Here is an 11,137-nt window from a genome sequence, read left to right as displayed (position 1 = left end):
TCCTTGGTGTTGGCCTTGGACAAACTCCTTTCAACCTTAACAGAAGCGGTGTCAGACAGTTAACAGAGCTAGCAAGACAGGCCTTGAAATGGATCACTTGGTACTAAGCACTAATAAAAATAGTCAAAGCAGGGGATTATAGTGTTATCCAGTTTCACAACCTATAGTTAAATTTCCAGTAGGGGGAATAATACAGGAGGCCCCCACCTTGTGACGCGATTGGTTCCAGGGCAAGCATTGCAAGTCGGGGGCGTCATAACTTGAACCTGTCCGAGACAGAACATCAACATTGGCTGCCCGTCGCAGGAGAGCCATAGCCTGTCATACATCTAAGGCTGGTATAGGGGGCTCTGTCTGTGAGGCGGAGCGCTTCCCATATAAGGGCATGTAAATTACTGATCTTCCCCTGCTTGCTCCACCCACTGCAGTGAAAGATCAGCCAATGGGCTGACTTGTGGTCAGGCCTGCTCACTCCACCCACTGCGGCAAAAACCAACCTATGGGGTGATAAGTCCATAGGCAATAAAACAGGCAGGCAAACCCCCTCTGACTGGGGATTGCATCGTGTCAACGCCTGGCCTGATCACCCAGTTGCCTTGCACCCCCCGCTCTTGAGTTTGTTTGAGCGTACTTCGAGTTGGTCGACCTGAGTGGAGACAGTTTGGGAGCATGTGGCTGGTACTCGTGTTCCTGCTGTCTTCAGTATCGGTATAACCCCTCTCCCCCACAATTATTCCTATCCCAATTGATTTTTGAGTTACCCCCGTTGCCTGTCTAGTAATAGTAGTTCAAGAGTTATTGTGTTAGTTCTTTTAATAGTGGTTGTTAAGGTCTTTAACTGTTCTTTGTGTAATATAGTGTAAATAGTTAGACTTATGAACAACACCAGTGTGAATTCGACTGTTTCTAACCCCTGGGCAGTTATTGAGAATTATTATGATTTAAAAAAGCCTCAGGGAATTGTTTTATATTGTTTGATGATTTGTTTGTTTTTAATTCTGATGATTGTCTGGCGACCGCGCATGTGACTAAGTTTACAGTCATTAGGCGCCAGAGTCCTCATCAAAATAAAATCAGTTTTTATTTTTTCAAACCCCCAGTCGTGGTCTCATTCTTTCCGGCATCCCTTCGAACCTCATGTATTGCGGGGACTGACAGAACCCACATTTACGATAGGTGCCATGTGCTGTCGTAAATGCAGGCCGAGAACGTAAGTTGGGGGGTTTCGGCCCCATCCACGCTTACAAAAATGGTTATAAGTGCGAGGGGAGCAGGGGGTCAGAACTTGGGCAGTCACAAGTCAGGGGCCTCCTGTACTGCAGGGCCCCTGGCACTTTTGCCTCATGGTACGTCTAGACTGCGGGGGTTTTTCCAGAGGTATCCTGAAAATACTCTGACGCTTCCAGAGAACATGTTTGCTCTTCCGCTTTTTTTTGCGGAAGAGCAGATGCGCTTTTTCAGAAGCCCTGTCTTCCTCATTCTACAAGGAAGAAGAGATCTTCTGAAAGAGGGGAGTTTTCTGAAATTTGGCCCAATTTTCAGAAATTTTCGGAAAAGTCACTTCTGAAAAAACAAAGCGGAAAAAGGTGTAGTATAGACATACCCTAAGAGAGCAAGTACATCCGGAATCCAAAACTGCTCTAACATCCGATGTGAAGCAGTCAACTAGTGTCATTGAATGCTTTTCTAATTGCCCCCACTATATAGGCCATACGCAGGAATTTCGGGGTGGGGTGGGGTAGGGTGTAAATGTGGACCACAAGGGTGTGAATGCACACACACACACCCTATGGTCCCCCAAGTAAGCGGGAAAATCAGCCTCAGCCTTCCGCTGCAGGCCAGAGCACAGGGAAGGGAGGCACGCTGCTCCTGCCTTTTCCTGGCCAGCCAGAGCCTGCTTATTTGGAGAACCATGGGAGAGTGCTTTCTTTGCACCCCTCTGCATACGGGCCTGCTAAATTTAGTGCTGCTGAATTATCTGAGCAGAGACCTTCTCTTTTCATAGAATTATCTCCTTATTTAAAATGTTGCCTTTAAATCAATATAGTGAAAGCATCAACAAAATACTAAGACCATTAATTCAAAATATTACTGGTTGTATCACATTGGCACCTAGTGAACCAAACCATCATTCTGTACTATAGATAGTAAAAGTCAGTACCTATCCAGAACTTTCAATCTAAACCAGTATTTCTTAAACTGTGTTCTACGGCGCACTGGTGTGCCACGGTGAACAACTGAATTCAAAATGGCCACCCTTAAAGGATGTTTTTAAGATCAAGGAACACCAAAGAATATTTTTTTTAATGAGGAACTCCAAGGCCCTCAATAACTCCCCTCCCCCCCCAACTCTTTTTCCTCCCGATTTTTTTGTTTGTTTGTTTGCTCAACAAAAAAGATCCTTGGTGTTTAGAAAAAAAGTTTAAGAAACACTGATCTAAACAGAGAATGATGATGGATAAATTATGTTTTCCCCCCACAAACTGATGTACAGAGAAATAAAATTACTTATTCAAGATCACACTGCAAGTCTAGGCAAAGCCTAGAATTGAATCTCCAACTCCTAAATCCCAATCATGTCCTTCATTTACAAGTCCAGCCTTCCTCTCTAATTGGCAAAGTCTAGAGAAGGCCTTTCCAAGTTTTCTCTTGTAGCTGAACTTACCAGGCTTATATCAATACCAAGGCAGTATGGTGAACAATAAGATAGCATTAAATATTGACTGTATTTAAAAGTCCTCACACTCCATTTGTGGCAGCTAGCAGGATGTTATAAACACTGTACAAAAATTGACATCAGTGGGACCCATTTTATTTATCAGATTTTTATTATTTTAAAAGTAGTTTTTTCAAAATTGCAAAATAAACCTGCTGCTATTTTTAATTCCTTAAATCCTGTTAAAATAATAAAGAAATATTGGGTGGCTGAACTGAAAATGAGTGAAATAGTGTGAAAAATAACAGGATTGAAGCTGTCATAAGAGTTGCTAGGTAGTTCCTAAAGCTGTCAGGAAAGCATCTGTGGAAATTAGCCTTAAAATTGCCTCATTCTGTTATGAAGAACTTTCTTGCAACTAGTTTTTTCCCCCTTTTCCTAATCCACTTTGCATATTCCATTTTATGTGTTTAAATAAAAAAAGTCAATGTAAATGTCTTTTAAATTGACACTATCACAAGACGTCCCTATGAATAAGTTACTGCACTCTGACATTTGGAAGTCATCAAATGAGACAATATAATGTCAGCCTGATATTTCTCACAGTAGGAAAATATCAGCTTCATGTCAAAGATCTAAATTCCATCTAAATGTAATAAATGTTCTTGTATTCACAGACTAGTGAAATTGCTAAACATTTAAATGTGAAATGAACTTCTACAGTACAGCTAGACCTTCATATTTCATTATTATTATTAAACTGCAAGTCAAGAACTCTTTTCAAAAAAAATTCTTCAAACATTGTGATGTTTGATAGAATAACATTAGCTACACTTACTTCTTCAAAGGGATGCTCTCTCAACAAGAGAAATAGCTCTTTTGAATCAGTCCATCTGAAAACAGCTCTGGAATCCAGTAATAAAATGAATTGTATTCCAATTGTTCTATTTTCTACTTTACTTCCCTCAGTACATAAACACCAACAACTTTGGCAAGACTGTTATTTCCAGGTCTATTTAAAAAGCGGTTTTTGTCCTACACTATGATCACTCACCCTGGGCTGCGTTATCATTCATTATTGTTTATATATAAAGGGCATTTTAGACAATTCTATTTCCCTGAATTATTTGACTTGAAGAGATAACCATAGTAGAACAGCAAGAACCCAGCTGGAGAGGAAAGAGCAGTGTGGAACATTTCACTTTGTATACTTGCCACCAACTTCTCCACTTAATTTTCCATACAAGCTGCCTCTGCAAAACTGGAAGGAGGGTGGCCTGGCTACAGTGGACAACCAGGGAATAAGTGGTCCATGTGTTCCATTACTCTTTGTAGGCATTTCTAAAAAGTCTAAAAGAGTGATTTCATTCATTATTCTCAAAGTATCATTATGTTTTCCCTTCTAAGAGTCACAGAACATGGCTCTTGACTAAAGTATCATTCTAACTTGGGTGGCAGAGATGTAAATCTGAAACAAGCATTGAGGTGTAAGACTCCATAAGTAGGGAGGATTCCACTTGGTTTGAACCAGGTTTCCACCTTCTACCGCACATGCACTAATCACACCAGAATATGGGCTGCTGTGTCAAAAATGGAACCTCTCCTCCCCAATCCTTCTGAAAAATGCTCCCTCTTATCCCATACACACATATACATGGTCCCAGTATCTTTTTATACACAGCATTCGTATGGGAACCACCAGACTCTGTTCTGACAAACAAATATATGAGCACTTTACATGAGTACAAACTGTGTGAGCTCAAGAGGACTAGTCACCTATGTAAAGTTACTTGTGCCTAAGCATTTAGTGAATCAGAATAATAATTAACTTGTGTCCTTTTCGTCTAACAACAGCATGATTGTTTTATGACAACATTGTGTAGTGCTGTGCAAATGTGACTATCAGAATAAAGAGTGCATTTTAAAGAAAAGCTTTACATTACTCTGACATAAAAAAAGCATAAAGATTTCATGTAATTTGTTGTTGGGACAAAGCCAGAGAACATGTGGTAAACCCATATGGTATCTGTAGCCTTAGCTGAAATGAGAAACCACAAGTTACTTAATCTACCCAGGGTATGAATATATTGCTTACAATTTCCACACAGACACTTCATAAGTTTGGAAGAGCCTATTTTACAGCTTCAGATTAGATGTCGTAACAACAAGCACTTGTAGGTCTCTTTATAACAATAAAGGTACAAAAGAAAAACCAACTGCACATTATACATTATAGAAGAACTTTGATTTTAACTTTAAAAAATATTTATTAATATCTACCTGACAGACATTACACTTCTCAATGAACTCAATATGCCGCTGTATTTTTTAATACTGCCATTTATGTTAGGAAAAATGAACCTGTTGTGTACATGTTGTAATTCCCATGCTTTCTAGGCAAACATAAAATTTTACCACCTTGACAAAACATTTCCCCTTCTAGCTTTCCCACTACACACAGTGATATACAGCACATTAATTTTGTCTACAATAGCATTTGTTGGGAAACCCCCTACTGTTGCACAGTAGGAACAATGCAGATCCTAGTCTCTGACAGGCTACGTCTACACTGGCCCCTTTTCCGGAAGGGGCATGTTAATTTCAGAGATCGCAATAGGGAAATCCGCAGGGGATTTAAATATCCCCCACGGCATTTAAATAAAAATGTCCGCCGCTTTTTTCCGGCTTTTAGAAAAGCCGGAAAAGAGCGTCTACATTGGCCCCGATCCTCCGGAAAAAAAGCCCTTTTCCGGAGGATCTTATTCCTACTTCGAAGTATGAGAAGGGCCTCTGACGATAGTATGGCATATATCGTCAGCGTCGGTAAGGCGGGGTATACATGCTGACTGTCCTAAGCATGGTCCTTGAATCTTTGCCAGAATGGAGCACCTGGTCCGTTTTCTCAGCAAATAAGCTTTGCCTGTCGAAGGGCAAGTCCTCTACTTTTGACTGTAGCTCTTTTGGTACTGCAGCCAGTTGGAGCCAGGATGTGCATGCTGGTAATTCTTGCAGCTGTGTCAGTGATATCCAATGCTATCTGCAAGGCCGTCCTCGAGGCAGTATAGCCCTCCTGTACCACTGATTTTAATATCTCACATTTGCTTTCAGGGAGATGCTCTAATAATAGTACCAGTTTTATATAATTGTCAAAATTATGGTTAGAAAGGAGGGCAGCGTAGTACTCCATCCTTAATGTTAGGGTGTCCGATGAGTAAACCTTTCTACCAAATAGGTCTAGGTGTTTGCCTTCCTTGCTCCCTTGGGTGGTCTTATGCTGGGGAGCCTTCACCCTCTGCTGCGCTGCATCCATTACCAGAGAATTAGGCTGTGGGTGCGTAAATAAAAATTCCATGCCTTTAAAGGGAACAAAGTATTTCTTGTCTGCCCTCTTGCTGGCTACAAGGGCTGAGGCAGGTGTCTGCCATATTTCATCAGCTACTTCAAGTATTGCATCATCCAGAGGTAATGCAACTTTTGACTTTTGCAATGGTTGTAAATGTTTAAGAACCCTGTGCTGATTTTGCTGGATTTGGGTTAGCTGCACCTGTTGGGATTCCGCCACACTCTTGAATAGGTCTTGCAACTTGCAGGCATTGTCAGTGGGTGAACAGTCATAAGGAAAGACCGCCTCGTCTGGGGATGAGGATGATTGGTCTGTCGGGGATTCCCCTTGTGGTTGGTCCTGCTCCACTATGTGAACTGTGTCTGGGTCAGGATGAGGTAATGGGGGCATATTCCCCGTTGAGGTAGGGGGTCCCGTGACCACAGATGTAGCAGGCAGACTGATGGTGTCATGGGGAGTGTGCGCGCAGTGGTAGTGAGGCGATCTTGAGCGGGTGTGTCGTGCTGAATAAGGGCAACAACAATCGTAGCAATGTTGTTCATAGCGGTGCCTGTAGTAACTTCTATCTGGAAAATACCTTGGAGAATATAACCTCCTTGTAGAATGGTGATAGTGGGAGTAAGATGAAAGGGAGGGTGATCTCGGAGAGCGAGATCTGCCTCTTGAATGCCTTGGGGATAGTACAGGTCTGTGCCAGTGATAGTGCTGCGGGGTTGGAGAATAACACGGTGAGTTGTGGCAGTGATGTAGAATGGAGCTGCCATGGGTCACAGCCTCTGAATGCACTGAACGTGGCGAAGCGGGGGAGGAAGGCTCAGGCGAAAAAGGCACTGGTTCCGGGCTAAGAGAGGGAGTGATGACCCTCCTGGATTTGCGCAATGCCTTGGATGGTGGCAGTGGGGAGTGGTGGAGTAGCAGCACTTGGGGCTCCAGTCCCATCAGCAGTATGGGTGATGTCGGTGCCGATGTAAGTGCACATGCATTTGGCGCCATGGTCAGTGCCACACTCAATGCGTTTTTGGTGCGTCGGTGCCGGCAAGTCCAGTGTTGGGGCTGTTGTTGGTGCTGGCTTCATCGCCGGTGCCATGATGGTTCTCAGCACCAGTATAGAAGACATTAGGTGTTGCTGCCGGTGCCGACTCTGCTCTAGGTGTTGACAGCATTATCTGCGCCTGTTCCCCTGAAAGGGTAGAACTCGCTGCTGATGTACTGCAGACAGCTTTATGCTTATCAGGGCTATAGAAGAGGCCGATTCCCGAGGTGCCTGGCTTTTCCGCTGCACTGATCCACTTAGATGGAGAGTGGCGGAGTGGAGAAGAGATCCCTGCATTTGCTCTTAGGGCAGCCCGCTTATCCTCTGCCTGAGCATCCAGAGACCGAGAAGCATCAGAGTCAGCCGGTTGTAGGGTCTTATTAAAGAGGAGCATCTTGAGCCGCATTTCGCAGTCTCGCCTGGCTCGCGCTGTAAATTTAGCGCAGTGTTGGCATTTTTGAGGGATGTGGCCCTTGCCCAAATACTTAATACATTGCAAATGCCCGTCCGAGGCGGGCATCACATCTTGACATGTCGCACACTTTTTTAAGCTGGGAGATCCCAGCATGTTATGTTCTGAGGCAACTAGTTAACTAGTTAACTACGAGGAAAAATTTTTTTTGAACTATAACTGTCTAGAACAACTAGGACTACTAAACTGGAATAAGTAAAACTACTAAATTAACACTATTTACAACTTTTCTGTCAGAATTGGAGGAGAAGAATGAACCCCATCTGCAGCTGTAGATGGTTAGGAGGAACCAGCAGGAGCCAGACCGTGCGTGCTCAGAGTTGGCGAGAATGGCGCACGACGCTTGCCGCGCATGAGCGGTCCGGCTGGACTATTTCTGCTGACTCTCCAATCTGTGGCACAGGATGAGACTGACACCTAGAGTGGAGCACCCATGGGGACACCACTCGAAGAAGAAAATGGAGTTTTGAGTAAGCAAATGATCTGTATTAATACTCCCACTAATGCTAGTTAGTGCAATAGTGGAAGATTCCCCAAAAAATCTTGTACAGACACAGCTACAGAGAGCTAAATAAAAACCTATAAAATGACCCCAATAAAAAGTCAAGAAAGACAATAAAATGTTGAAATGGATTGTGCTGGGGGTGGGGAGTAGCCCATAAAGCCTCTTCCCCTTTCCCCCAGACTCACAGCTGTTCAAACAGTGCCCCACAGCAGCCACTTTTCTCAGCAGCATGTGGGAGGCAGGCAAGCAAGGAGCCTGCCTGAGACTCCCCACTGCATCCAGAGACTGGATCTAGCCCGAGGGCAGTATTTTGCCCAGCCCTGCTCTAGAGCCTGCAGGTTGGTAGACATGAGTGCAAGTAACTACCTGGACAGCGCTTTCTGCTTTGCTGTTCTCTCTCAACCTGCAGTCATTTCCCTAGATTTGTGCTGCCACTTTTTCCTCACACTATGCAATCTTTTCCCACCTTTCTTGCATGCTTATATATCTGGCGTTCAATCCGCTCATTGGGTTTTATCAAAAATATCTCCCGTGAACTCATCTTGGGACTATTTCCTTGCTAGTAGAGGGTCTACGACCACAGATTCCTAGCTCACTGTTTCATTCAGAGGTGAGACTTGAAGGATCTTGAAAGGAAAATAGAAGAATACATTATAATCTAACCATGATAAAAATACATTTTCTATTTTTTCAAAGGGTCTGTTTCAATTCAAAACCAGAAGATAATATTTTTTGTTTTATTCACACAAAAACCACTGGACAATTTAGACATCCTTTGGAACAATGAAAACCACCATACATCATGGTATATGTGTAGAAAATTAAATTTAAAAGGTTAATAAATCCTCTGCTATTTTCTGAGTAGGACAGTAGAGCCATATGACAGGACCTTTTCACTAGCTAGTATTTTACCAATTATTTGTGCTAGACAAGCTCTGGAAGACATTGATATGTTGAAGGTCTTCAAGTGGAAGTGGGAACTTTTGTTCCAGACCAGTTGTACATAGCCATCTGTGTACGTAAAGCAGCTTTTTAGGCACCTGGTGTTTGACCAGCAGATCCTGAAGAGGGGCCTTGTGAGCTAGAGGCGGCCCTAATAAGTAGGCCCTGTCCTGGTGCATAACCAGACATTTGTAGTTGCTTCCAGTTCCTAAAAATTGAGTGGGAAGTTTGGGATCGAAGGGCTGGGAAATAGGCCCAATGACTGTGGGCTAACACATTAGCCAGTTAGACTCTCCAAACCCAACTCTAACTATCCAGATTTGAGCTGCATTTACACTACAGAATCCCTGGGTTTGGATCTCACCAACTCAAGACTTCGGAATAGATCAATATGCTGGCTGAGTCTTCAGACTTTTGTCTGAATGATTTGCGTGTGGACAGTAATGTCTTGACCTTAAGCCTAAGGCCTTGCCTACACTTACCGGGAGATTGGCAATTCAGGAATCAATCTCCTGGGGGGTCAATTTAGCCAATCTATGGGTCTAGTAGATCGGGGGTGGGCAGGAGGTGGCTAACGGGCTGAATACGGCCCATCAAACCACTGGATCCAGCCCCACCTCGCCGGTACTCTTACCACACAGCAGCTCATGCTGTTTTAAACAGATGGCTAATTGCTCTGCAAGATGGGGCCGGGGGGAGGGAGGAGGGGAAAATTCACGCACTGCCCTCACCCCCAGCAAAATCCTTCAGCTCCCATTGGCTCTGGCAGAGTGAAGCCTCATTCCTATCCTCCCTCCCTCTGCTGGAGCAGAGCCACATGGAGCAGCCACTCCAGCAGACTGGCATGAGGCTGTCTCAGGTTCCTGTTGGGCTGTTGGCCTCTACCCCCACCTGCCCCAGGTCATGACCCAAACCCTCTGTATCCCCTCTCCCCACCTTCTCCAGGTCACAACTCCCCCTCCCCCCCACACACACCCCTCCCCCAGGCCAGAATCCTCTCCTGCACCCATACCCCCTCCTGGACCCTGCACCCCAAGCCCCTGCCCCAGACCATAACCCCCTCCTTCACCTAAACTCCCTCAGACCCCACCCCCCCTCCTACACACCAGTTCTCTGTGTCAAACTTCCTTCTGCACCCACCCGCTGGCCCAAACCCTGCACCCAGTCCATAAAAGTGCAGTCCTTGACCACTTACCACAATCTTGGCATGGCTCCCTACTAAAAATTATTGCCCATCCCTGCACAAAGTCTGCCACAGATCACACGCCAGTCAACTCTGGTACTCCACTAGATCAAAAAGAATAAGTGAAGTTTCTCCCATCTACACCCCACAGTAAAGACACTGCAGTAACTCAAGCTAAGGTACGCTGACTCAGGCTATGCTATTTACGTAACTGGAGTTATGTACTTTAATTCAACTTTGTCCCCCCAGTGTAGAGGTGGCCTATCCCAAAGCCCAGGGGTCACTGAAATCAGTGGATCTTTACACTTATCTATGCACTTTGAATCACTACCTATATTCTAAGTTTATAGAATCTTCCTCTTTCCAGTAGAGCTGGAAATCTGATTATTGATAATGAGCCCTCTGCACTCCCCTTCCAACACATGGTAAATCTTCGATAAATCTTCAGCCCTTACAATACATGCTCTTACTTCAAGATCTGCTATTACTCCAAACTAATACTGTACAGACTTCTTAGCTCTTCTCAGATGCCCTCCTCATCTGAATATATGCAGAGCATATTCTCCAATAAACACTCCAATATAGTTCTGTGTAGTTATGCAACAGACTTAAGGTAGTCTAATGCTAGATGTAAACTGGATCATTTAATAAATCACCAAGCTTGAGAAAAAAAAATCACCAGCACTAGCACCTTAGGTCTTAAACTAGAAAATACTAGCAGGAGTTACCCAATGTTGCTCAGGAAAGTGGAGGAACAAACTTTAGGAAAACAGTAGTCCATTATCATTTTTTGAATGGTAGAAGAGTTGCACTGAGTGCTATAGGGATTAAAATATATATTAAGAAAAGTATAAACCAATTTTACATTATCATCCAAAACTTTATTGTAAACTATATTTTTTCATTATTCTTAACAAATATGTATAAATTTTTTCCACTTCCAACTCTTGAACACACAACAGAGTCATCCAAGTGAAAAGCAAGAGGTCTCCAAATCAATTCC

Source organism: Pelodiscus sinensis, chromosome 9 (assembly GCF_049634645.1).
Source record: "Pelodiscus sinensis isolate JC-2024 chromosome 9, ASM4963464v1, whole genome shotgun sequence".
Lineage (NCBI taxonomy): Eukaryota > Metazoa > Chordata > Testudines > Trionychidae > Pelodiscus > Pelodiscus sinensis.
The sequence above is the reverse complement of the archived record's forward strand: the minus strand, read 5'-3'. Positions refer to the sequence as shown.